The following is a 5,704-nucleotide window of genomic DNA, read 5'->3' on the forward strand; positions in this document are numbered from 1 at the left end:
CACACACACACACACACACACACCACTTCCCAATGGGAAGTGAGGGTCTCACTTTCTGGAGGTTTTCCTCGCCACCCTGATCCCTGGAATTGACTCACAGAAGAAGGAGCTGTGCCCACTTAAGCGTCTCTGGGGAGAAGATTCCAGAGGAAAAGATGATCCTCGGTGTCTTCTTGCCCTGGGCTCAGCGGCAACGGGGAGAAGAATGCGATCCTGGAGACTGCATGGGCCTTAAATATAGCAGCGCTGAGACAGTGTGATGACAATGGATGAGGACTATGGGGGTGGGGGGGTAGAGGGAGGGGTCGTTCCCTCCGTCCAGCATTGCTCAGGCGGCAGCAACAGGTGGAGCTGTCCCTACCCCCACCCTGGCTTTCCTCGGACTGCTCTTCCCCCCACCCGGGTCCCTTCGGCCCAACTCTATGAAAGTGGAAAAAAGGTAACAGCTGAGGCTTGGTTGTATGCAAAGCAGATAAGGGTGGTTTCCCCAGCTGCCGGGCGTTCTGATCTGAATTCTCCCCCCACTGACTGGTGCCTAGGACAAGATGCCCAGTTTCTCTCATCTGATTCCCCTTCTGAAAAATGGAGACAGTGAGACTGGGCACCCAGTCTTCAGGAAGACAGTGGAAAGCATGTGACCTACAAATGAATCTTTAGTGCTCATAAGTTATCACTGGCTGAAATGGAAGTATGTGGCTGCTCTATCACCCCCCACAGCTTGTGAGCCAGCCTCTGCCTGGCCATGGTCATGGGTAAATGAGAGCATAGCACAGGCAGGAGGGGAATGGGGGAAGCCATCTCTTCTTCACTATTCAAATTTCTCAGGCTTTGCTGTACCCCTCTCCCCTATCTCAATTCTTTCCCCTTCACATTGTTTCCACTTGCCCTTTGCCAGGCCTGGTGGGTACTAAGAGCGCAGAAGAAGGTAAGACCCATGATGTGAAGGAATCTAGATGGGGCGAGGGGTAGGCAGTTACAACAGGGGGTGATCAGGAAGGTACATCTGAGCCAGGCCTCAGGGGATGAGAAGGTTTGGGGAAGGCTGTGCCAGCTCCGGGCCAGAGAACACAGCTCCCCCCGCCCCCCCCCATCCTCCTGGGGCCTCCTGGGGCCTCCGGGGGCCAGCAACTCTCTGCCTATCACTCTTCCTAGTGCCTCGGGACTACTCACTGTAGAGAGGGAGCACATAAGCGAGCTCTTGAGCCAAATTCTGTTTCCTGCTGTCTTTTTTTTTTTTTTTTTTTTTTTTACAGTGAAGAAATTTTGTATTTAGAATTAGCCAGCTGGACTCAGTTTAGAGGATCCCAATGTTGTTGGCAACATCCAAAGCATCATAGTCAGGAGCCAGTGGAACATGTGCCTTCTTCTCTCCATCAGGCCTGATCACGGTGCTGAGCTTCTTCCCAGCCTGTTTCATCTGGTGCTTGGTGGCCTTGACATCCACAAGGAACACACGTGTATTGTTGGCTTCTCTCTTCCTCATGGCTGACTGTAGTCAGAGGGAATTTGGTGATGGCGTAGTGGTCAAGCGTGTTCCTCTTGGGGGCGCTCTTCCCAGGATGTTTAGGCTGCCTTCGGCCGCAGTGTTTTGGGCCTCCCGAAGGTGGGTGACATGCGGATCTTCTTTTCTTCTGTGGCTGTGGATGCCTTTCAGGACTGCTTGCTTTGCTGTCAAAGCCTTTGCTTCGGCTTTGGGAGGCGCAGGGGCTTGCTTCCGTCTTCGCTTTCGGCGCCATCTTCGTGAAAAGGGTCTCCTGCCGTCTTTGAAAGCCCCTTTCTAAGCATCCCCGCTTCCTCCCTGGCTGCAGTGTTAAGAAGAGCATCTTTGGGGGAGAACACTTGGTGGCTCTCGCCCATATTGTACTGAGCCAACCCAGGGGCTTTCCAAGACCCACATTCATATATTCGTTGTGAGGGATGAGTGTGTATATACAGCAAAGAGGGACGTGAGCCTCCAATCCAGCTGGAGACAGACATTTAAACTAGTCCTGTAACACACCCTCCCCCCGCCCGCCAAAACACACATAAGGCAGCCTGGTGGAGGTGCCACCACTTACTAGCTGTATGACCTTGGGTAAGTCACGTAACCATTCTTGTTATCTGTATAGTGAGGCCAATGATGCTTGCCTTACAGCCTCATTGGAAAGATTCAACTAGGAAATGCACAGCCTGTAGCACAGTGCTTGGCACCCAATGGACGTTTGCTAAATGAAAGAGCCCCACCAATAACTGCATGCCCTTCTGGGTGAGGGATTCCCATATACCCCTTTGCTGACCAAGCCCTAACGATACCCTCACTCCTTACTGGGATGACCCCCTCAGGGATATCCTGACGTGTCTTACTGTGAACACAGCCAATCTTCAGATCATAAGGCTGAGCAGAGGTTAGACTTCGAGTTATATTGGTTTTAATCCCAACCTCTGGTACCTGTACTCACTAGTGTGGGGAACTTAGCCTCCTTTCTGGGCCTTAGTTTCTTTATCAGTAAATTGGAAATAAGCTCTAAGACAACAGGGAACTTGCTTGCCTGTCTTGTTCACTGTATCCCTAACTCCAAGAACAGTGCCTGGCATACAACTGGGCCCTCGGTTTATGCGTGTTTATGAATGAACAAATACCTATCTTGCAGAACAGTTATGAGGTTAACTATGCATAAAATGTCTGGTATAGTACCTGATTCATGGCTAATACTCCTCAAAATAGTTCCTTCTTTCTCCCCTTTCCTTCTCTTCTCCTTTTAATTGCCTTCCCTGGACTTAGGAACATTGAGGACGGTGCTTTGAACCCCATTTCACCTACCAACTACCCTGAAGCTCCACGCCATTTATTCAGACAGCAACCAAACTGTCTTTGGCCGATGGCCACCTGGTGGCCAAGCAGAGAATTGTATGGCCCCAGCCTTTCTTCACACTACTTCCCTTCTCACCACTTTAGTCTCCCTTCCCTCCCTCTGTCATTTCGGCACTACAGTTAATTCCAGTTACTGTTCTTCTCGCACCTACAGGTGAAAATGTATCTTCCTTATGCCCCTTTCTCTTTAGAGTGGGAAGGAAAAACGGACTCAAGCAGCCAGGGACTAAGCTGGGGGCTGGGGGCTCAGGGCTGCGTCCTGCCAACATCAGCACCAGAAGGTAAGGCAGAGGGCTGTCTGTATCTCTCTGTCCATTCCTGCCTCCGTTTATTGTTTCTGTCTGTTCCACTTCCTGGGAGGTAGGGTGGGGATAGCAACAGGGGACAAGCCATGGTGTTGACATCTGGCCATAGCCTCTTTGTCCAGGCTGACACTCTGACCTGGCAGGGGCATAGAGGGATAGGCCCCCCTGGGACTCTGGAGGAGCGCCAGTCTCATGGTCCCTATTCTCCTTGTGGAAGCTCAAGCAACCTGCTATGTCCCTGGGGCCCAGGGCTTGGGAGGCTGGTGGTCTCCAGGCATCGTAGGTTAAAGTGCCACCCAAGTAACCTTGCAATTCCCCTACATCCATCAAGGGGGCATAAAGGGGGTGACTCTAGGGAGGTGATTTGAGGCGATGGATAGAGAAACTGTTGATATAAGGGCACTATTCCCTCAACTTGCCTGAGATAAATAAACTAAGGCGCTATTAAAAATCCAGATTTCTGGGCCAGCCCGGTGGCTCAGGCGGTTAGAGCTCCGTGCTCCTAACTCCGAAGGCTGCCGGTTCGATTCCCACATGGCCCAGTGGGCTCTCAACCACAAGGTTGCCAGTTCGATCCCTCGAGTCCCGCAAAGAATGGTGGGCATCGCCCCCTGCAACTAAGATTGAACACGGCACCTTGAGCTGAGCTGCGCCCTCCACAACTAAGACTGAAAGGACAACAACTTGACTTGGAAAAAAAAAAAAGTCCTGGAAATACACATTGTTCCCCAATAAAGTCCTGTTCCCCTTCCCCAATAAAATCTTAAAAAAAAAATTAAAAAAAATATCCAGATTTCCCAGGAGCTGTGGATTAACAGGTCTGGGGAAGAGGGAGGAGGTTGAGGTTGGGGAAGTTGTATTTTCAATAAGCTCCCCAGGGGATTCTCATGATGAAGCAAGTGTAGGAAACAAATCTGGGCAAGTCACTGCCCTGAGCCACATTTCCTCCTTTGCAAATATCAATCATACAACCTACCTGGAAGGTTACCCAGAGGATAAATGATCACATATACAAACGACCTGACTACATGGTTGAGTTCTTCCTCCTCTCCTACGGCTGCTACTGTTGCTTTACTCCTGGGCTTGGCTCTGCTGGACTGTGGAGGCAGGTGACACCTTGGAGACTCACCTTTCTCTGGGCTGGATGGAACTGGGCCTAGGAGATTCCCAGTAACGGGGTTAAGGCCTGGGTCAATCAATAGTGCCAAGGTCCTAGGCCTGGGACACTCTGCCCTCTAGCTGGTTCCCACAGTAACTGCAGGCCTGGACTGCCTTCCTGGGAGACCAGAGACCTGAGAGGGATCCTGCAGCCTGTTGCCTGCCCCTCTGTGGGGACAGGGCCAGCCTGAAGAAGATCACAGGACGCAGAACCATTCACTGCTCTCCTCAGGTACGCAGACTCCACCTTCAAAGAATCATGGAGTAGTTGGGACATCTGTCACCTGGAGGAGCTTAGAGAGCTTTGTGGCCTTTTGAGTTGGAGTAGGTGTTTACGGCTTTTAATAAAAAAACTCTGGGTCGCCCTGTCCTATTTACCTAGTGAGAGCAGTCTGGCTGTTAAGCTGCTTTTCATGACTAAACAAGGTGAAGACAGTCAACCTTTGGCCTAGTTCACCCCAAGTGACAGGAAGCAGACTTGTTTGCAGTGTGAGGGGAGGAGAAGCCTTCATTAGTGTCAGTTTCGTGGCTGCTAAGAGGAGAATGGGCCTGGGGTGCTCAGGAAGGCGGCCCACCCATCTGTTATAGAGATATTGGGTCTAAACCAGCGACCCGAAGAGATGTTAAATATTAATTACGAATGGATAAGAATAACACCACCTGGTGCTGTGTCGCAGGGAGGCGGAGGGGGAGGAAGAGGAGGATGCAGAGGAAGGAGGACAGTGTACACTAAAGGGTCACACCGAGGCAACTGACTTTGGTCCCGTTTCTCAGAAACGTTCAGACAAGGTCTTTGGGACAGGAGGGTGATGGGGGTGCTTGCCCCTCAGGGACCCCATTGGAGCCCTCCCCTCCTTATGGCTCATCCTCCAAGAATCCAAACTGGTGTGGAAAGTTCCTTCTCTTCATAAGAACAAAAAATTGAGCTGACAGTGTCATGGCCTCCATGGGGGACCTTGAGCGAGTCCCTTCTCCTCTCTGGGCCTTGATTTCCTCATCATGGGGGTCACCTGAGATGCAAATGATCCAAAGAATGTGCCAGCGCTCTGACAGCACAGAAGGGCCCTTTCCTCAGGTGGGATCAGACAGACGTGGGGGCTCTGTGCAAAGGAGGTCCTCTGAGGATAGCGCCGCCACCCCCAAAACAGCTTGCACTACAACCTTGGGGAAAAGGTTCCATTTGTCTCTGGACCTTGATTCCAGAAGGCTCCGCAATCCCTTCCTTTGCTCCCTCCACCAGACAGTCCAGCATCTCTGGCTTGGCCTGGAGCAATCCTGAGGAAATCAGGATAATTTGAGCCCACGAGAAAATGCCCAGTCTGAAGCCAACCTGAACTGGGGTAGTGGGTTACTCTCTGTGCTGTCTGATTTAAAAAAAAAAAAAAAAAAA

The 5,704-nt window shown here is 51.3% G+C and overlaps 1 protein-coding gene across 1 annotated transcript in view; it reads right to left on the reverse strand.

The window, feature by feature from the left end:
- Positions 1-256, reverse strand: part of MYOM3 (myomesin 3) — a 49,743-nt gene extending 49,487 nt beyond the window's left edge. The window contains exon 1 of the mRNA XM_088790517.1: positions 99-256. The gene's annotated coding sequence lies outside the window, so the exon portion shown is untranslated. The remainder of the gene's footprint in view (positions 1-98) is intronic.
- Between the last annotated feature and the right edge of the window lie 5,448 nt (positions 257-5,704).

This window comes from Rhinolophus sinicus, chromosome 14 (genome assembly GCF_057876585.1).
Source record: "Rhinolophus sinicus isolate RSI-liver-muscle chromosome 14, RSI-T2T, whole genome shotgun sequence".
Taxonomy (NCBI): domain Eukaryota; kingdom Metazoa; phylum Chordata; class Mammalia; order Chiroptera; family Rhinolophidae; genus Rhinolophus; species Rhinolophus sinicus.